Genomic DNA, 21707 nt, shown 5'->3' with positions numbered 1-21707 from the left:
GACTGGATAGTGTTTGATGCTAGCACGAGGTGCTCAGCTCAATGATCACAATATTTAATCCAAAGATGATCAGATAAACCCATCAGCTTCACCCCTGGACACAGGTCCTGAAGGACAGGGAGAGTCTCTAATAATTTGTCTGGTGTCCTTGATCAAATTTAAACACCTCACATCTCTTTTTAAAAATTCGTTCATGGGATGTGGGCCTCGCCTCTCATCTCTCATTCTTCTGTACGAGAGCGAATATAGGCCTAGTCTACTCAATCTCTCATAGGACAATCCCCCCATCCCAGAAATCAGCCTGGCGAACCTTCATTGCACTCCCTCTATAGCAAGTTTATCTTTCCTTACGTAAGGAGACCAAAACTGCACACAATACTCCAGGTGTGGTCTCACCAGAGCCCTTTATAATTGCAGTAAGATGTCTTTACTCTTATACTCAAATCTTTTTGTAATAAAGGCCAATATACCATTTGCTTTCTTAATTGCTTGCATATAAGCTTTTAGCGATTTGTATACAAGAACACCCAGGTCCCTCTGAACACCAACATTTCCCAATCACTCACCATTTAAAATAAATACTCTGCCTTTCTATTTTTACTGTCAGTATCTAACTTAACATTTCTTCACATTATATTCCATTTACCATGTTCTTGCCCACTCACTGAGCCTTTTTCTATCCCTTTGAAACCTCTTTTCATCCTCCTCACACTTACATTCCCAACTAGCTTTGTAGCCTCAGCAAACTTCGATATATTACATTTGGTCCCCTCATCCAAATTATTGATATAGATTGTGAATAGCTGGGGCCCAAGCACCGATCCTTGCAGCACCCCACCAGTTACAGCCTGCCCACCCGAAAATCACCCGTTTATTCCTACTCTCTGTTTTCTGACCGTTAACCAATTCTTGTTCATATATTACCCCTAATCTCACGAGCGATAATTTTGTTTAATAATCCCTTTTGTGGCACCTCATTGAATGCCTTTTGTAAATCTAAATAAACCATATCAAGTGCTTCGCCCTTGTCTATCCTGCGAGTGACAAACTCAAGAAATGCTAACAGATTTGTCAAGTACAATTTCCCTCTCATAAATCCGTGTTCATTCTGCCCAATCGTGTTATTACATACTACGTGCTTAATAATAGATTTTAGCATTTTCACTACTACTGATATCAGAACTACCAGTATTGCACGGGTTAGATACAGAGTAAATCTCACTCTATCCTGTCTCAAACTCTATCAGGGTTGATACAGAGTAAATCTCAGACTACAATATCCCAAATGCTCCCAAGGCACGTACAACATGGTTTAGATACAGCGTAAAGCTCCCTCTACACTTTGCCATTAACCAGTCCCAGGGCAGGTGCAGTATAGGTTAGACATGGAGTATATCTTCCTCAACCCTGCCACAAAACATTCTCAGGACAGGTACAGCACGGGTTAGATACAGAGTAAAGCTCCCTCTGCCCTATCCCATCAAATACTCCCAGGGCAGGTACAGCACGTGGTTAGATGCAGAGTAAAGCTCCCTCAACATTGTCCCATCAAACACTCCCAGTGCAGGTACAGCACGTGTTTAGATACAGAGTAAAGCTCCCTCTACACTTTCCCATCAAACACTCGCAGGGCAGGTACAGCAGCGTCAGATAGGGAGTAGAACTCACTCTACACTGCCCCATCAAACACTCCCAGGACAGGTACAGCACAGGTTACACGGAGTACATCTCCTTCTACCCTGACCCAGCCATTCCGTTGCAGATACAGCATTTGTTACATATAAAGTAAATCTCCCTCTACACTGTTCGATCAAACACTCCCAGAGCAGGTACTGCATTGGTTATACACTAAGTAAAGCTCCCTCTACACTGTCGAAATAAACACTCCAAGGACAGCTACAGCACAATGTAGATACAGTATAATTCTCTCTCTAATCTCTCTAGAATTGTGCACAGTTTTGGTCGCCTTATCTAAGGAAGAATATATTTGCCTTGCTTAGAAACAGAATAAAGCTCCCTCAACACTCTCCCAGCAGACATTGCAAGGGCAGGTACAAAGCAGGTTAGATACAGAGTATATCTTCCTCAACCCTGCCCCAAGCATTCCAGAGCAGATACTGCATTGGTTAGATACAGATTAGAGCTTCTTCTACACTGTCCCATCAAACACTCCCAGGGCAGGTACAGCACGGGTTAGATACAGAGTAAAGCTCCCTCGATAATGTCGCGTCAAATACTCCCACGGCAAGTACAGCACGGATTAGATATGGAGTAAAGCCCCCCCCCTAGACTATCCCGTCCAATGTTATTGAATAGGGAGCAGGCTCCGGGGGCCGGGTGGCCCCCTCCTGCTCTTATTTCTCATGGTCTTATGTACCCAGCATGCCCCGTGGGGGAGAATGTGCCGCACGCAGAGTCCAGGAGCTCAGTGCGCGGGTGCTGGTCCTGGCTGTGTTTGGAGTAATAGTGGAGGAGACACATTTCGGGCAGGCTCTACAGAAGTATCCTTTTCAGTGGGACGAAGGGGAATAATGGACCACCAGGGAGTAAGGGAGGCTTCATTAACAACCGGTACCCGCCGCAAGCCCGGAATAGTAACCAGAATATCGGCGATTGCAGCTTCGGGTCTTTTTCCCAATCACAGGCCCAGGCTAACAGCGGGCATCTTGGTGCAGGAAGGCAGGTTCAGCGCTCCGCCATCTTGATTCAGTTAGTCGCACAGTGCAATGTGCGGCCATCTTGGTGCAGGTACAAAGTGAATGATATCAGTGTCTGGAACTGAACCCAGCCAGAGTAAGCAACTTCCGGGAAGGGGAACCAGTGATTGTAGAACTGAACCCAGCCACATTTAACACATTCAGGGGAGGGGAACCAGTGAGTGTAGAACTGAACCCAGCCAGAGTCAGCACCTTTAGGAGAAGGAAGTGTACCTGTGAGTGTAGAACTGAACCCAGCCAGTGTCAGCACATTCTGGGAAGGAGAAGGAGGGGAACCAGTGAGTGTAAACCTGAACCCAACCAAAATTGGTAGTGAAAACTGGGAGTGGAGGAGAAACTGTCTCGAAATTTGTGTTGATTTGGATTTCAGCACAGCAGGTGGGCCAACGTGTGGGAGAGGGATTTATAGCTTTGGAAGGACAAGGGAGATAAGCATGTTCCATGGAAACTAGATGAGTATATCCTGAATTTCTGTCCTGTACTGGCAGCGATGAGTTTTGTTATCCCATTTTACAGCGTATTAGAAGGGGAGATTTTCAGACAGGAAACACAAACCAAATATCATGTCAAGATCTGACAGAGTCACTCGATGCATCAGGACCTGAATATCATCGGCCTTTGAAAGTGAAAGGAGCAATGTTTGTCTGTCTTGCCTGTGGGAAAAGATTTCAAACATCAGTTTGACTGGAAAGGCACTGAGACACACACTCCCGAGTGAGTGTTCCAGTGCACGGACTGTGGAAAGAGCTTTAACCAGTTACACAGCCTGAAGAAAACATCGCAGCATACAAAGCACCGAGAAACTGTCAACGTTTTGTGCACATGGGTTAGGCTTCAACTGATCGACCAACTGTGGAGATTCACAAGGACACCCACACCACGGAGAAACCGTGGAAATGTGGTGACTGTGGGAATGGACTCAGATCGCCGTCAGAACTGGAAATTCATCGACGTAGTCACATTGGGGAGAAGCCATTCACTTGCTCTGTGTGTGGAAAGGGATTCACTGCATCATCCCACCAGCTGAAATACCAGCGAGTTCACACATGGGAGAACAAGTTCACCTGCTCTGAGTGTGGGAAGCGATTCACTCGGTCATCCCACCTGCTGACACACCAGTGAGTTCACACTGGGGAGAGGTTGTTCACCTGCTCTGAGTGTGGAAAGGGATTCACTCAGTCATCCGACTTGCTGCCACACCAGCGAGTTCACAAGTAACACAAAGGGTTAGAATCTGCTGTTATTGCTGCTGTTAATCACATCCCGACTGAACCATGTTCATTCTCATAGTTGGGGTTTGTTTCTGCTGATAATAACCCTGAAACTGGGCTGGACCTTAATATTCTGGATATATTGCTGATTGTGTTCTCGGGGCTGCAGTGTCCATTTAAAAACTCTGTGTGTTATCTTTCCCCTTAATGCAGCAACTCTCAAAAATAGAATTATGAACTTTTACTTTAATCCTACCTTGATCTTTGGTACACAATCTATAATAATGTAAACGTTTGTACTGAATATAATCTCCAATTAGATAGAGCTTGCTGACAATTCTTACTGACTTGCACATTACACACAGCGGCCCCTCCATTATCCACCAGAAAGAAGGGGAATGTGAATTGGTGGGGAATCAGTATCCCCAAATGGTGTCCCCCATCTGGTGTAGCAAAACCCCTGGCACGGCAATGGAGTCAAGTCCAAACCAAAACTGTGTGCAGTGCTCCAAGTGTGGTCTTACCAACGCCCTGTACATTTATAGCAGGACTTCCCTACTTTCATACTCCATCTCCCTTGCAATAAAGGCCAGCATACCATTTGCTTTCCTGATTATTGCTGTACCTGCATGCTAAATATTTGCATTTCATGTACAAGAACCGCCAGATCCCTCCGTGCTGCAGCATTTTGTAATCGTCCCCATTTAAAGAATAATTTGCTTTTTTATTTGTACTACCAAAGGGGATAAGCTGACATTTTAACACATTACAGTCCATCTGCCAGATTTTGCCCACTCACTGAGCCTGGCTATATCCTTTCGTAGATTATTTGCGTCCTCCTCACAGCTTGTTTTCCCAACTATCTTTGTATCATCAGCAAATTTGATTATGTTACACTCGGTCCCTTCATCCAAGTCATTAATATAAATGGTAAATAGTTAAGGCCCCAGCACTGATCCCTGTGGCACTCCACTAGTTACAGTTTGCCAACCTGAAAATGATCCATTTATCCCGACTCTCTGTTTTCTGTTAGTTTGCCAATCCTCCATCCACGGTGATACATTAACCCCAACCCCATGAGCTCTTAGCTTGTGCATTAGCCTTTTCTGTAGCACCATATGGAATGCTTTATGGAAATCCAAATATACAGCATCAACTGGATCTCCTGTATCCACTTCGCTCGTTACATCCTCGAACAACTCCAGGAAATTTGTCAACATGATTTCTCTTTCATAAAATCATGCTGACTCTGCTTGACTGCAATATGATTTTCTAAATGTCTTGCTACTTTTCCTTAATGATGGACTCCAGTATTTTTCCACTGACAGATGGTAGGCTAACTGGTCTATAGGTTCCTGCTCTCTGTCTCACTCATTTTTAATTAGGGGTGTTACATTTGCGGTATTCCTGTCCACTGGGACCTCGCCAGAATTTAGGGAATTTTGTTAGATTACAACCGATGCACCCTCTATCTCTGCAGCCACTTTTTTCAGAACCTAGAATGCATGTAATCAAGTCCAGGGGACTTGGCCGTCTTTAGTCCCATTAGTTTGATTAGTACTTGATCTCTAGTGATAGTGATTGCTCCCCCGCTCCCCCGCCCCCCGCAATAGCTCCTTGGTTATCAACTATTAGGAAGTTTTTAGGTGCCCTCTACCATGAAGACCGATTCAAAATTATTTTTTTAAAGTCTCTGCCATTTCCGTGTTTCCCATTATTAATTCTCCAGTTTCACCTTCTAAGGGACCTCAGCTGCTCGTTTCCGTTTTATATCCCTGTAGAAGCTCTTATTTTCTGTTTCCATATTCCTTGCTAATTTGCTTTCATCTGCTATCTTCACTGTCTTTATCATTTTTTCGTCGTCCTTTGCTGGTTTCTAAAAATTTCCCAATCCTCAGGCCTTCCACTGTCGTTCGCAACATTATATGCCTTTTTTCAATTTGATACCATCCTTTACTTCCTTAGTTAGGCAGGGATGGTTCATCCTTCTCTTAGCATCTTTATTTCTCACTTGAATAAATCTTTGCTGAGAGTTATGAAATATATCCTTAAATATTTGCCATTGCATTTCTACAGTCTTATCCTCCAACATATTTTCCCAGTCCACTTGTTGTCAGTGACAAGGGTTGGTTTATATCACATGGGAGGAACTTGGTGTCAGTGACTGAGGCTTTGGTTCAACATTCTTTGACATGACGAAGGACTTTGACAAGGTCAACCATGAGCCGTTATGGAGTGTACTCTACAATTTCTGCTGTCCATATTCCCAATACAAGCCTCCTAAAGCAAGTGCTCCATTCGGAGTTTCGACACGGCAGGGACATTGGGTGGGCGGGGCTTCAGGGTGTCTGTCAGTTTTATTAGTCATCATGTTTGTGCCCAGATCAGTGGCCCCTGAAAGGGAACCTTGTTGTTCTGGTGATTGTTGTCTGGTGACTCTGGGCCAAACTGGCTCACCCTATTGGGCCAGCCTGTGATCACCCTATTGGGCTAGCCCAGGCTCACCTGGCCCAGGCCATCCCAGGCTCACCTCATTGGGCCAGCCCGGGCTCACCTATTGGGCCAGCCTGGCCACGCCCTACTAGGCCAGCCCGGCTCACACGATTGGGCCCGCCCGGCTCACACTATTGGACTAGCCTGGACTCACCTATTGGGCCAGCCTGGGCTCACCCTATTCGGCCAGCCCGTCTCACCCTATTGGGCCAGCACAAAAGACCCATTGTCCAGCGGAAAGAATCGGCAGCTCATTGATTTTATTCTCACTCTGCGCACAGCGGTTGCAGAACTGAACCCAACCTTGTAAGCTGAAAATGCATAGTCACAGTCACACTGGGGAGATCCCGTTCAGCTGCTCTGAGTGTGGGAATGGATTCACTCAGCCATCCCACCTGCTGACACACCAGCGAATTCACACTGGGGAGAGGCCGTTCTCCTGTTCTGAGTGTGGGAAGGGATTCACTCAGTCATCCCAACTGCTGAGACACCAACGAGTTCACAAGTGACTGCAGGAGTTGGATTCTATTGTTTTTGCTGCTGTTAATCGCATCCTGATTGAATCATGTTTGTTGTATCACTTGGGGTTTGTTTCTGTTGATGTGAATAACCTATAACTGGGCTATAGCTTAATATTTTCATATTTCAAATAACACAGTGTGTCGATATTTGATATCTCCAAGACCAGAGGGGACTAACTGATGTCCTGTTACTGACTGCACCAATTTGGGCCTTTTCTTCTTTCTAGTTCTGGATTATTACAGTTCTCATACCATCAGTTACTCTCCGGGACAAGTTCCCAGTCTGGTAATCACTTTCAGATACTGGACTTAGCGTGTGCCCCACAGCATCTCTCTCACCTTCGATGTGTGAATGGAGCACCCCGCCTGCAAACCTGGGTTCAATTTAAATTTGAATCCACTCAGCAAATGCATTTTAAAAAATATGTACATGTAAACTGATCACATGAAATAATTGGCAAAGGTTTAGAGTCACCAAGATGAATAAGTGAACACATCACGGACTAACAACCCAGCTCTATATTCACAGGGGAAAGTTTGTTATCTATCTGCTCGAATGTCAGTTGGTGAGATGAGCGACTGAATCTCTTTCCACGCACAACAGCATCCATTCCCGCTGTCCCCACATTTACAGTGTTGAGTCAGGTGGGTGCACGAGTCTCACAGGCTGAACGATTGGTTGGAGGAGCATCCACACACAGAACATGTGTCCTGTTTCTCCCCGCTGTGATTGGTGTTTTTACAAAGGCTGATAATAAGATGATCCTGATCAATCTGGGGAATCTGTCAAATCTTAACGCGATGTCTGGATTGTGTTTCCCAGTTGCAGATCCTCCCCTTCTAATACCCTGCAAATAAATGGTGGTTACAAACGTTGTTACTTTAAGTACAGGATATAAATTAAGAATAGACAATTCTAGATTCTATGGAACATTCTGTCCCCTCCTGTCCCTCCTAAATTCCTTATTCTAGACATTTACTGTCTAAAATCAACATTCATTTCATCGCCTGAGCTTTATTATCTCCAGAAAGTGCTGAATCTGGCTCGGTGCAATTCCACAGACATTAGTTAACCTCTAGTGCCTCACGGTCAGTCGATTCAGTGAGGGCCAGCAGGATTGCCACTGTGGTAGGCATCACAGCCTCAACTCCTGTCCTCAAATGACATCCACACACTTCCCAGTTGTACAGAGGACAATTATAACCTGTGAACTGCTGCCTTGGCTGAGCTCAACTAAAAGCCCAGATCAAGGATCGAACTTGTGACCGTCCCAGTCAGTACTGCAGTGTTCTAAAAATTTGGGGTTGGGGGTGCGGGGGTGGTGGGGGGGAGGTTGGGGAAAGTGGGAACAGAATATTTTGAAACAAATTTGACTCCACCTGTGAAGGAAAACTTCGTCACAATGCACAATTCTGAACTCTTTCCAAATTAGACAAGCAAGTGAAATGCATCATCAAAAACAGTGAGACATTTTAGAATGGCTCAAGTCACTGAATTAGCTTTACAATCATTGCACAGTACAGAAGGGAGCGACTGGTAATGGCAGCTCGGTTCGTAAAGTCCCCCAACACAAGATATTGTTCTGGACCTTTTTAATATGCATCTCTTCCAAGAAACAGAAGTAAAATTCGACATATTGAAACAACTGCCTCCTCATCAGGGAATTGAACCGCGGTCTCCCGCGTGACAGGCGGGTATACTCACCACTATACTAACGAGGAACTGACGGGTCCCACTGCTGTCAGAGCAGGAATCGAGTCACTGTGAACAGAACTGGACACCAGGAGAAGTCGACAGACACATTGAGAGAGAGAGACAAACCGACAAACAGGGAGAGACAGACAGCGAGATAGAGACAACTAGAGACAGTTTGTGTGAGACTGACAAGGACAGGCAGACTGAGTGCGAAAAAGAATCAAATATATACATATACAGAGATGTGTGTGTGTGATCTATTAAGAGAGAAAGGGAAAGAGTGAGAGAGATAGAGAGAGAGCGATAGAGACTAAAACAGAAAATGATGGAAATACTTCTCAGCTTACAAGCAGGGACTAACAGAGACAAGCAAATACATGGACAGACCGAAATGATGGGAAAGAGAGAGCCAGTCAGACAAAGAGTCTGAGAGAATCCCATTGGAACAGACGTGGCACCGTGAGAAAGAGACAGATTGAGAGACAGAGACAAACAGAGAAACAGGGACAGACAAAGTGAGTCAGACTGAGAGAGACAAAGACTCAAACATACAAAACTCTCTGAAGAGAGAGAGAGAGGCAGAAACCAAGCGACACAAATACATTTCAAAATTTCATTTCATTATCGGTTCAGAGTGTCACATTGTTACAGAAAATTGCTGATTCAACCAATGAAAATCCGGTCTCACTGATCAGAATGGGAGGAAATCCGTGTTAAATTAAAGAGACACCAGGAGTGGGGGACGAACCCACGCGGGACAAACCCATTGAGTTTTAAGGCCAACGCCTCAACCACTCGGCTATTCTGGTCCTGTGAGGACCTGGATTCTGTCTCTGTGAGAATCTGGGCTTCAACCCCAACCCCACATACAAACACATACACATCGGCTTTCAGTGAGCATTTACGAACATTTTTAGTAATATTGACACGGGGGCAACTCTCCTATTTATTTTCGAGTAATGCACTGGGAACTTTCATATCCACCCGAGGGTGCAGATGGTGCTTCAATTTAACATTTCATCCGAAAGTCAACAGCTTCAACATTGCAAAATTCCCCAAGTGCTGCACTTGAGTGTTAGCCAAGATGATATGCTCAAGTCTCAGGAGTGCGACTTGAACAGACAAACTCCCGATTCAGTCGAGAATGCGGCCACTGAACCAAAGCCGATGCAAAAGTTCACAACCGTATTATTTTCCCCAAGTCGTTTTTATAAGTTCCAGAACATACCAAATTCATGGTGATAATTTCCACAGACAGTTCCACATACACAGAGACATATAAAGAGATAGACAGACACAGAGACCCACACACACATAACCAAAAATTTGCACGCACCAACGGGCATGCACAGATGCCTCAGACCTCTCGAGGGTTAGACAGGCTGAATCACTGTCGCAACTTTGACTGATGTTTGCAATTTTTGAAACGGATGTATCATGAATATTGCAGATTAATAAAAATGAAAAAAAATGTCAAAGATGAAAGGTGTGGGACGTTATTCCATCCATCTCAGGATCAGTTTGGCACAGAACCGGTTAAATTGTGAAATGGAATGAAAAATGCTGAGAATCGTAGTCGGCAGGATTCGAACCTGCGCGGGATAACCCAATGGATTTCTAGTCCATCGCCTTAACCACTCGGCCACGACTACTGCGTCGCTGCCTTTTTAAACGTTACTCAGAAAAAACTCAGTCATCCATCTCTGTGCAGCAGATGGCCAAAGATTCCTGAAAAATTCTCCGTTTGCTAAAACTCTGGACGAGGCAATCTCATCTACCTGCATTTTTACAGTTCTATATTGCTCTGGAACTTTTTAATATGCATCTCTTACAAGAAACAGAAGTTAAATTCGACATCTTAAGACAACTGCCTCCCCGTCGGGGAATTGAACCCCTGTCTCCGGCGTGACAAGCAAGGATACTCACCACTATACTAACGAGGAACTGATGGATACCAGTTCTGTCAGAGCATGAATCGAGTCACTGTGAATAGAACTGGACACCATGAGAAGTCGACAGAGACATTGAGAGACAGAGACAATCCGACAAACAGGGAGAGACAGACAGCGAGATAGAGACAACGAGAGACAGAAAGTGTGAGTCTGAGAAGGAGAGTCAGACTGAGTGAGAAAAAGACTCAAATATGTACATATATAGAGATGTGTGTGTTGTGATCTATTAAAAGAGAGAGCGAAAGAGTGAGAGAAAGACAATGATAAAGACAGTGACAAGGAGAGAGACAGATTGAGAGAGAGCGATAGAGACTAAAACAGAAAATGATGGAAATACTTCTCAGCTTACAGGCAGGGACTAACAGAGACAGGCAAGGACATGGACAGACCGAAATGATGGGAAAGAGAGAGCCAGTCAGACAAAGAATCAGAGAAAATCCAATTGGAACAGACGTGGCACCGTGAGAAAGAGAGAGATAGAAGCAGAGAAACAGGGACAGACAGAGTGAGTCAGACTGAGAGAGACAAAGACTCAAACACATACACAACTCTCTGAAGAGAGAGAGAGAGGCAGAGACCGAGCGACACAGATATATTTCACAATTTCATTTCATTATCGGTTCAGAGTGTCACATTGTTACAGAAAATTGCTGATTCAACCGATGAAAATCCGGTCTTACTGATCAAAATGGGATGAAATCCGTGTTAAATAAAAGAGAGACCAGGAATGGGATACGAGCACACGCGTGAAAAAGCCATTGAGTTTTAAGGCCAACGCCTCAACCACTCGGCTATCTTGGTCCTGTGAGAATCTGGAATCTGTCTCTGTGAGAATCTGGGCTTCAACACCAACCCCACATACAACCACATGCACATCGGCTTTCAGTGAGCATTTACGAACTTTTTTAGTTATATTGACACGGGGGCAACTCTGCTATTCTTTTTCGAGTAATGCACTGGGAACTTTCATATCCACTCGAGGGTGCAGACGGAGCTTCACTTTAACATTTCATCCGAAAGTCAACAGCTTCAACATTGCAAAATTGCCCAAGTGCTGCACTTGAGTGTTTGCCAAGATGATATGCTCAAGTCTCAGAAGTGCGACTTGAACACACAAACTCCCGATTCATTCGAGAATGCTGCCACTGACCCAAAGCCGATACAAAAGTTCACAATCTTATTATTTCCCCCAAGTCTTTTTTATAAGTTCCAGGACATATCAAATTCATGGTGATGATTTCCACAGACAGTTGCACATACACAGAGACATATATAGAGATAGACAGACACAGAGACACGCACACACATCAACAAAAATTTGCACGCACCAACGGGAATGCACAGATGCCTTCGTCATCTCGAGGGATAGACAGGCTGAATCACTGTCGCAACTTTGACTGATGTTTGCGATTTTTGAAACGGATGTATCGTGAATATTGCAGATTAGTAAAAATGAGGAAAAAATGTCAGTGTTGAAAGGTGTGGGACGTTATTCCATCCATCTCATGATCAGTTTGGCAGAGAACCGGTTAAATTGTGAAATGGAATGAAAAATGTTGAGAATCGTAGTCGGCAGGATTCGAACCTGCACGGGATAACCCAATGGATTTCGAGTCCATCGCCTTAACCACTCAGCCACGACTACTCCATCGCTGCCTGTTTAAACGTTACTCAGAAAAAACTTAGTCATACATCTCTGTGCAGCAGACGGACAAAGACTCCTGAAAAATTCTCCGTTTGCTAAAAATCTGGACGAGGCAATCTCCTCCACCTGTATTTTTTAGTTCGATATTGCTCTGCAATTTTTTGATATGAATCTCTTCCAAGAAACAGAAGTAAAATTCTACATTTTGAAACAACTGCCTCCCCGTCAGATAATTGAACCCGGGTCTCCCGCGTAACAGGCGGGGATACTCACCACTATACTAACGAGGAACTGACGTGTACTAGTTCTGTCAGAGCAGTAATCGAGCCACTGTGAACCGAACTGGACACCATGAGAAGTCGACAGACACATTGAGAGACAGAGACAAACCGACAAACAGGGAGAGACAGAAAGCGAGATAGAGACAACGAGAGACAGAAAGTGTGAGACTGAGAAGGAGAGGCAGACTGAGTGAGAAAAAGACTCAAACATCTCCATATACAGAGATGTGTGTGTGTGATCTATTAAGAGAGAGAGGGAAAGAGTGATAGAAAGACAATGATAAAGACAAGGAGACAGATGGAGAGAGAGCGATAGAGACTAAAACAGAAAATGATGTAAATACTTCTCAGCTTACAGGCAGGGACTAACAGAGACAGGCAAAGACATGGACAGACCGAAAAGATGGGAAAGAGAGAGCCAGTCAGACAAAGAGTCTGAGAGAATCCAATTGGAACAGACGTGGCACCGTGAGAAAGAGACAGATTGAGAGACAGAGACAAACAGAGAAACAGGGACAGACAGAGTGAGTCAGACTGAGAGAGACAAAGACTCAAACATACAAACACATACACAACTCTCTGAAGAGAGAGAGAGAGGTAGAGACCGAGCGACGCAGATACATTTCACAATTTCATTTCATTATCGGTTCAGAGTGTCACATTGTTACAGAAAATTGCTGATTCAACCGATGAAAATCCGGTCTCACTGATCACAATGGGAGGAAATCCGTGTTAAATTAAAGAGATACCAGGAGTAGGGGACAAACCCACGCGGGAAAAAACCATTAAAATTTAAGGCCAACGCCTCAACCACTCGGCTATCCTGGTCCTGTGAGAACCTGCATTCTGTCTCTGTGAGAATCTGGGCTTCAACCCCAACCCCACATACAAACACATGCACATCGGCTTTCAGTGAGCATTTACGAACATTTTTAGTAATATTGAGACGGGGGCAACTCTCCAATTCTTTTTCGAGTAATGCACTGGGAACTTTCATATCCACACGAGGGTGCAGACGGAGCTTCAATTTAACATTTCATCCGAAAGTCAATAGCTTCAACATTGCAATATTCCCCAATAGCTGTACTTGAGTGTGAGCCAAGATGATAATGCTCAAGTCTGAGAACTGCGACTTGAACACACAAACTCCCGATTCAGTCGAGAATGCTGCCACTGAACCAAAGCCGATACAAACGTTCACAACCTTATTATTTCCCCCAAGTCTTTTTTATAAGTTCCAGGACATACCAAATTCACGGTGATGATTTCCACAGACAGTTGCACATACACAGAGACATATAAATAGATAGACAGACACAGAGACACTCACACACATAACCAAAAATTTGCACGCACCAACGGGCATGCACAGATGCCTTCGTCATCTCGAGGGATAGACAGGCTGAATCACTGTCGCAACTTTGACTGATGATTGCGATTTTTGAAACGGATGTATCGTGAATATTGCAGATTAGTAAAAATGAGAAAAAAATGTCAGTGTTGAAAGGTGTGGGACGTTATTCCATCCATCTCAGGATCAGTTTGGCAGAGAACCGGTTAAATTGTGAAATGGAATGAAAAATGCTGAGAAACGTAGTCGGCAGGATTCAAACATACGCGGTATAACACAATGGATTTCTAGTCCATCGACTTAACCACACGGCCACGACTACTGTGTCGCTGCTTTTTTTAAACGTTACTCAGAAGAAACTCAGTCATCCATCTCTGTGCAGCAGACGGCCAAAGACTCCTGAAAAATTCTCCGTTTGCTAAAAATCTGGACGAGGCAATCTCCTCTACCTGTATTTTTACAGTTCGATATTGCTCTGCAATTTTTTAATATGAATCTCTTCCAAGAAACAGAAGTCAAATTCTACAATTTTAAACAACTGCCTCCTCGTCGGTGAATTGAACCCCGGTCTCCCGCGTGACAGGCGGGGATACTCACCACTATACTAACGATGAACTGACGTGCACCAGTTCTGTCAGAGCAGGAATCGAGCCACTGTGAACAGAACTGGACACCATGAGAAGTCGACAGACACATTGAGAGACAGAGACAAACCGACAAACAGGGAGAGACAGACAGCGAGATAGAGACAACGAGAGACAGAAAGTGTGAGTCTGAGAAGGAGAGTCAGACTGAGTGAGAAAAAGACTCAAACATATACATATACACATATGTTTGTGTGTGATCTATTAAGAGAGAGAGGGAAAGAGTGATAGAAAGACAATGATAAAGACAGTGACAAGGAGACAGATGGAGAGAGAGCGATAGAGACTAAAACAGAAAATGATGGAAATACTTCTCAGCTTACAGGCAGGGACTAACAGAGACAGGCAAAGACATGGACAGACAGAAATGATGGGAAAGAGAGAGCCAGTCAGACAAAAAGTCTGACAGAATCCAATTGGAACAGACGTGGCACCATGAGAAAGAGACAGATTGAGAGACGGAGACAAACAGAGAAACAGGGACAGACAGAGTGAGTCAGACTGAGAGAGACAAAGACTCAAACATACAAACACATACACAACTCTCTGAAGAGAGAGAGAGAGGTAGAAACCGAGCGACGCAGATACATTTCACAATTTCATTTCATTATCGGTTCAGAGTGTCACATTGTTACAGAAAATTGCTGACTCAACCGATGAAAATCCGGTCTCACTGATCAGAATTGGAGGAAATCCGTGTTAAATTAAAGAGACACCAGGAGTGGGGGACGAACCCACGCGGGACAAACCCATTGAGTTTTAAGGCCAATGCCTCAACCACTCGGCTATTCCGGTCCTGTGAGAACCTGGATTCTGTCTCTGTGAGAATCTGGGCTTCAACCCCAACCCCACATACAAACACATGCACATCGGCTTTCAGTGAGCATTTACGAATATTTTTATTAATATTGACACGGGGGCAACTCTCCTATTCTTTTCGAGTAATGCACTGTGAACTTTCATATCCAGCCGAGGGTGCAGACGGAGCTTCAATTTAACATTTTATCCGAAAGTCAACAGCTTCAACATTGCAAAATTCCCCAAGTGCTGCACTTGAGTGTTAGCCAAGATGATATGCTCAAGTCTCAGGAGTGCGACTTGAACAGACAAACTCCCGATTCAGTCGAGAATGCGGCCACTGAACCAAAGCCGATACAAAAGTTCACAACCGTATTATTTTCCCCAAGTCGTTTTTATGGACATACCAAATTCATGGTGATGATTTCCAGTGACAGTTGCACATACACAGAGACATATAAATAGATAGACAGACACAGAGACCCACACACACATAACCAAAAATTTGCACGCACCAACGGGCATGCACAGATGCCTCAGACATCTCGAGGGATAGACAGGCTGAATCACTGTCGCAACTTTGACTGATGTTTGCGATTTTTGAAACGGATGTATCGTGAATATTGCAGATTAATAAAAATGAGAAAAAAATGTCAAAGTTGAAAGGTGTGGGACGTTATTCCATCTATCTCAGGATCAGTTTGGCAGAGAACCGGTTAAATTGTGAACTGGAATGAAAAATGCTGAGAATTGTAGTCGGCAGGATTCGAACCTGCGCGGGATAATCCAATGGATTTCTAGTCCATTGCCTTAACCACTCGGCCACGACTACTGTGTCGCTGCCTTTTTAAACTTTACTCAGAAAAAACTCAGTCATCCAGCTCTGTGCAGCAGACGGTCAAAGACTCCTGAAAAATTCTCCGTTTGCTAAAACTCTGGACGAGGCAATCTCATCTACCTGTATTTTTACAGTTCAATATTGCTCTGGAACTTTTTACGATGCATCTCTTCCAAGAAACAGAAGTAAAATTCGACATCTTGAAACAACTGCCTCCCCGTCGGGGAATTGAACCCCGGTCTCCCGCGTGACAGGCGGGGATACTCACCACTATACTAACGAGGAACTGACGGGTACAAATTCTGTCAGAGCAGGAATCGAGTCACTGTGAACAGCAGTGGACAACAGGAGAAGTCGAAAGACACATTGAGAGACAGAGACAAACCGACAAACAGGGAGAGACAGACAGCGAGATAGAGACAACGAGAGACAGAAAGTGTGAGACTGAGAAGGAGAGGCAGACTGAGTAAGAAAAAGACTCAAATATATACATATACAGAGATGTGTGTGTGATCTATTAAGAGAGAGAGGGAAAGAGTGAGAGAAAGACAATGATAAAGACAGTGACAAGGAGAGAGACAGATAGAGAGAGAGCGATAGAGTCTAAAACAGAAAATGATGGAAATACTTCTCAGCTTACAGGCAGGGACTAACAGAGACAGGCAAAGACATGGACAGACCGAAATGATGGGAAAGAGAGAGCCAGTCAGACAAACAGTCAGAGAGAATCCCATTGGATCAGACGTGGCACCGTGAGAAAGAGACAGATTGAGAGACAGAGACAAACAGAGAAACAGGGACAGACAGAGTGAGTCAGACTGAGAGAGACAAAGACTCAAACATACAAAACTCTCTGAAGAGAGAGAGAGGCAGAAACCGAGCGACACAGATACATTTCACAATTTCATTTCATTATCGGTTCAGAGTGTCACATTGTTACAGAAAATTGCTGATTCAACCGATGAAAATCCGGTCTCACTGATCAGAATGGGAGGATATCCGTGTTAAATTAAAGAGACACCAGGAGTGGGGGACAAATCCACGCGGGACAAACCCATTGAGTTTTAAGGCCAACGCCTCAACCACTCGGCTATTCTGGTCCTGTGAGAACCTGGATTCTGTCTCTGTGAGAATCTGGGCTTCAACCCCAACCCCACATACAAACACATGCACATCGGCTTTCAGTGAGCATTTACGAACATTTTTAGTAATATTGACACGGGGGCAACTCTCCTATTCTTTTTCGAATAATGCACTGGAAACTTTCATATCCACCCGAGGGTGCAGACGGAGCTTCAATTTAACATTTCATCCGAAAGTCAACAGCTTCAACATTGCAAAATTCCCCAAGTGCTGCACTTGAGTGTTAGCCAAGATGATATGCTCAAGTCTCAGGAGTGCGACTTGAACAGACAAACTCCCGATTCAGTCGAGAATGCGGCCACTGAACCAAAGCCGACACAAAAGTTCACAACCGTATTATTTTCCCCAAGTCGTTTTATAAGTTCCAGGACATACCAAATTCATGGTGATAATTTCCACAGACAGTTGCACATACACAGAGATATATAAATAGATAGACAGACACAGAGACCCACACACACATAACCAAAAATTTGCACGCACCAACGGGCATGCACAGATGCCTCAGACATCTCAAGGGATAGACAGGCTGAATCACTGTCGCAACTTTGACTGATGTTTGCGATTTTTGAAACGGATGTATCGTGAATATTGCAGATTAATAAAAATTAGAAAAAAATGTCAAAGTTGAAAGGTGTGGGACGTTATTCCATCTATCTCAGGATCAGTTTGGCAGAGAACCGGTTAAATTGTGAAATGGAATGAAAAATGCTGAGAATCGTAGTCGGCAGGATTCGAACCTGCGCGCGATAACCCAATGGATTTCTAGTCCATCGCCTTAACCACTCGGTCACGACTACTGTGTCCCTGCCTTTTTAAACTTTACTCAGAAAAAACTCAATCATCCATCTCTGTGTAGCAGACGGCCAAAGACTCCTGAAAAATTCTCCGTTTGCTAAAAATCTGGACGAGGCAATCTCATCTACCTGTATTTTTACAGTTCCATATTGCTCTGGAACTTTTTAATATGCATCTCTTCCAAGAAACAGAAGTAAAATTCGACATCTTGAAACAACTGCCTCCCCGTCGGGGAATTGAACCCCGGTCTCCCGCGCGACAGGCAGGGATACTCACCACTATACTAACGAGGAACTGACGGGTACCAGTTTTGTCAGAGCAGGAATCGAGTCACTGTGAACAGAACTGGACACCAGGAGAAGTCGACAGACACATTGAGAGACAGAGACAAACCGACAAACAGGGAGAGACAGACAGCGAGATAGAGACAACGAAAGACAGAAATTGTGAGACTGAGAAGGAGAGGCAGACTGAGTGAGAAAAAGACCCAAATATATACATATACAGAGATGTATGTGTGTGATCTATTAAGAGAGAGAGGGAAAGAGTGAGAGAAAGACAATGATAAAGACAGTGACAAGGAGAGAGACAGATAGAGAGAGAGCGATAGAAATTAAAACAGAAAATGATGGAAATACTTCTCAGCTTACAGGCAGGGACTAACAGAGACAGGCAAAGACATGGACAGACCGAAATGATGGGAAAGAGAGAGCCAGTCAGACAAAGAGTCGGAGAGAATCCCATTGGAACAGACGTGGCACCGTAAGAAAGAGACAGATTGAGAGACAAAGACAAACAGAGAAACAGGGACAGACAGAGTGAGTCAGACTGAGAGAGACAAAGACTCAAACATACAAAACTCTCTGAAGAGAGAGAGAGAGGCAGAAACCGAGCGACACAGATACATTTCACAATTTCATTTCATTATCGGTTCAGAGTGTCACATTGTTACAGAAAATTGCTGATGCAACCGATGAAAATCCGGTCTCACTGATCAGAATGGGAGGAAATCCGTGTTAAATTAAAGAGACACCAGGAGTGGGGGACGAACCCACGCGGGACAAACCCATTGAGTTTTAAGGCCAACGCCGCAACCACTCGGCTATTCTGGTCCTGTGAGAACCTGGATTCTGTCTCTGTGAGAATCTGGGTTTCAACCCCAACCCCACATACGAACACATGCACATCGGCTTTCAGTGAGCATTTCCGAACATTTTTAGTAATATTGACACGGGGGCACCTCTCCTATTCTTTTTCGAATAATGCACTGGGAACTTTCATATCCACCCGAGGGTGCAGACGGAGCTTCAATTTAACATTTCATCCGAAAGTCAACAGCTTCAACATTGCAAAATTCCCCAAGTGCTGCACTTGAGTGTTAGCCAAGATGATATGCTCAAGTCTCAGGAGTGCGACTTGAACAGACAAACACCCGATTCAGTCGAGAATGCGGCCACTGAACCAAAGCCGATACAAAAGTTCACAACGGTATTTTTTTTCCCCAAGTCGTTTTTATAAGTTCCAGGACATACCAAATTAATGGTGATGATTTCCAGTGACAGTTGCACATACACAGAGACATAAAAATAGTTAGACAGACATAGAGACCCACATACACATAACCACAAATTTGCACGCACCAACGGGCATGCACAGATGCCTCAGACATCTCGAGGGATAGATAGGCTGAATCACTGTCGCAACTTTGACTGATGTTTGCGATTTTTGAAACGGATGTATCGTGAATATTGCAGATTAATAAAAATGAGAAAAAAATGTCAAAGTTGAAAGGTGTGGGATGTTATTCCATCTATCTCAGGATCAGTTTGGCAGAGAACCGGTTAAATTGTGAAATGGAATGAAAAATGCTGAGAATCGTAGTCGGCAGGATTCGAACCTGTGCCGGATAACCCAATGGATTTCTAGTCCATCGCCTTAACCACTCGGCCACGACTACTGTATCGCTGCCTTTTTCAACGTTACTCAGAAAAAACTCAGTCATCCAACTCTGTGCAGCAGACGGCCAAAGACTCCTGAAAAATTCTCCGTTTGCTAAAAATCTGGACGAGGCAATCTCCTCCACCTGTATTTTTGCAGTTCGATATTGCTCTGGAACTTTTTAATATGCATCTCTTCCAAGAAACAGAAGTAAAATTCGACATCTTGAAACAACTGCCTTCCCTTCGGGGAATTGAACCCCGATATCCGGGGTGACAGGCGGGGATACTCACCACTATACTAACGAGGAACTGACGAATATCAGTTCTGTCAGAGCAGGAATCGAGTTACTGAGAACAGAACTGGACACAGGAGAAGTCCACAGACACATTGAGAGACAGAGACAAACCGACAAACAGGGAGAGACAGACAGCGAGATAGAGACAACGAGAGACAGAAAGTGTGAGACTGAGAAGGAGAGGCAGACTGAGTGAGAAAAAGAATCAAATATATACATATACAGAGATGTGTGTGTGATCTATTAAGAGAGAGAGGGAAAGAGTGAGAGAAAGACAATGATAAAGACAGTGACGCGGAGAGAGAGAGATAGAGAGAGAGCGATAGAGACTAAAACAGAAAATGATGGAAATACTTCTCAGCTTACAGGCAGGGAATAACAGAGACAGGCAAAGACATGGACAGACCGAAAAGATGGGAAAGAGAGAGCCAGTCAGACAAAGAGTCTGAGAGAATCCTATTGGAACAGACGTGGCACCGTGAGAAAGAGACAGATTGAGAGACAGAGACAAACAGAGAATCAGGGACAGACAGAGTGAGTCAGACTGAGAGAGACAAAGACTCAAACATACAAAATTCTCTGAAGAGAGAGAGAGAGGCAGAAACCGAGCGACACAGATACATTTCACAATTTCATATCATTATCGGTTCAGAGTGTCACATTGTTACAGAGAATTGCTGATTCAACGGATGAAAATCCGGTCTCACTGATCAGAATGGGAGGAAATCCGTGTTAAATTAAAGAGATACCAGGAGTGGGGGACGAACCCACGCGGTACAAACCAATTGAATTTAAGGCCAACGCCTCAACCACTCGGCTATTCTGGTCCTGTGAGAAACTGGATTCTGTCTCTGTGAGAATCTGGGCTTCAACCCCAACCCCACATACAAACACGTGCACATCGGCTTTCAGTGAGCATTTACGAACATTTTTAGTAATATTGACACGGGGGCAACTCTCCTATTCTGTTTCGAGTAATGCACTGGGAACTTTCATATCCACCCGAGGGTGCAGACGGAGCTTCAATTTAACATTTCATCCGCAAGTCAACAGCTTCAACATTGCAAAATTCCCGAAGTGCTGCACTTGAGTGTTCGCCAAGATGATATGCTCAAGTCTCAGGCGACTTGAACACACAAACTCCCGATTCAGTCGAGAATGCGGCCACTGAAACAAAGCCGATACAAAAGTTCACAACCGTATTATTTTCCCCAAGTCTTTTTTATAAGTTCCAGGACATACCAAATTAATAGTGATGATTGCCACAGACAGTTGCACATACACAGAGACATATAAAGAGATAGACAGACACCGAGACACACACACACATAACAAAAATTTGCACGCACCAACGGGCATGCACAGATGACTTTGACATCTCGA

At 44.2% G+C, this 21707-nt stretch overlaps 6 non-coding genes across 6 annotated transcripts; all 6 read right to left on the bottom strand.

Moving 5' to 3' along the window:
• Positions 1-10209: 10209 nt before the first annotated feature.
• Positions 10210-10290, bottom strand: trnas-aga (transfer RNA serine (anticodon AGA)). The gene has a single exon. It is a non-coding gene; the product is annotated as a tRNA-Ser (tRNA).
• Positions 10291-12154: 1864 nt separating this feature from the next.
• On the bottom strand, positions 12155-12235 carry trnas-cga (transfer RNA serine (anticodon CGA)). Its single transcript has one exon. It is a non-coding gene; the product is annotated as a tRNA-Ser (tRNA).
• A 3825-nt stretch (positions 12236-16060) lies between these two features.
• On the bottom strand, positions 16061-16141 carry trnas-aga (transfer RNA serine (anticodon AGA)). Its single transcript has one exon. It is a non-coding gene; the product is annotated as a tRNA-Ser (tRNA).
• A 219-nt stretch (positions 16142-16360) lies between these two features.
• Positions 16361-16432, bottom strand: trnad-guc (transfer RNA aspartic acid (anticodon GUC)). The gene has a single exon. It is a non-coding gene; the product is annotated as a tRNA-Asp (tRNA).
• A 1877-nt stretch (positions 16433-18309) lies between these two features.
• On the bottom strand, positions 18310-18381 carry trnad-guc (transfer RNA aspartic acid (anticodon GUC)). Its single transcript has one exon. It is a non-coding gene; the product is annotated as a tRNA-Asp (tRNA).
• Positions 18382-19964: 1583 nt separating this feature from the next.
• Positions 19965-20045, bottom strand: trnas-aga (transfer RNA serine (anticodon AGA)). The gene has a single exon. It is a non-coding gene; the product is annotated as a tRNA-Ser (tRNA).
• Positions 20046-21707: the final 1662 nt, after the last annotated feature.

The sequence above is a fragment of the Pristiophorus japonicus genome, chromosome 23 (assembly GCF_044704955.1).
Source record: "Pristiophorus japonicus isolate sPriJap1 chromosome 23, sPriJap1.hap1, whole genome shotgun sequence".
Lineage (NCBI taxonomy): Eukaryota > Metazoa > Chordata > Chondrichthyes > Pristiophoridae > Pristiophorus > Pristiophorus japonicus.
The sequence above is the reverse complement of the archived record's forward strand: the minus strand, read 5'-3'. Positions and strand labels throughout refer to the sequence as shown.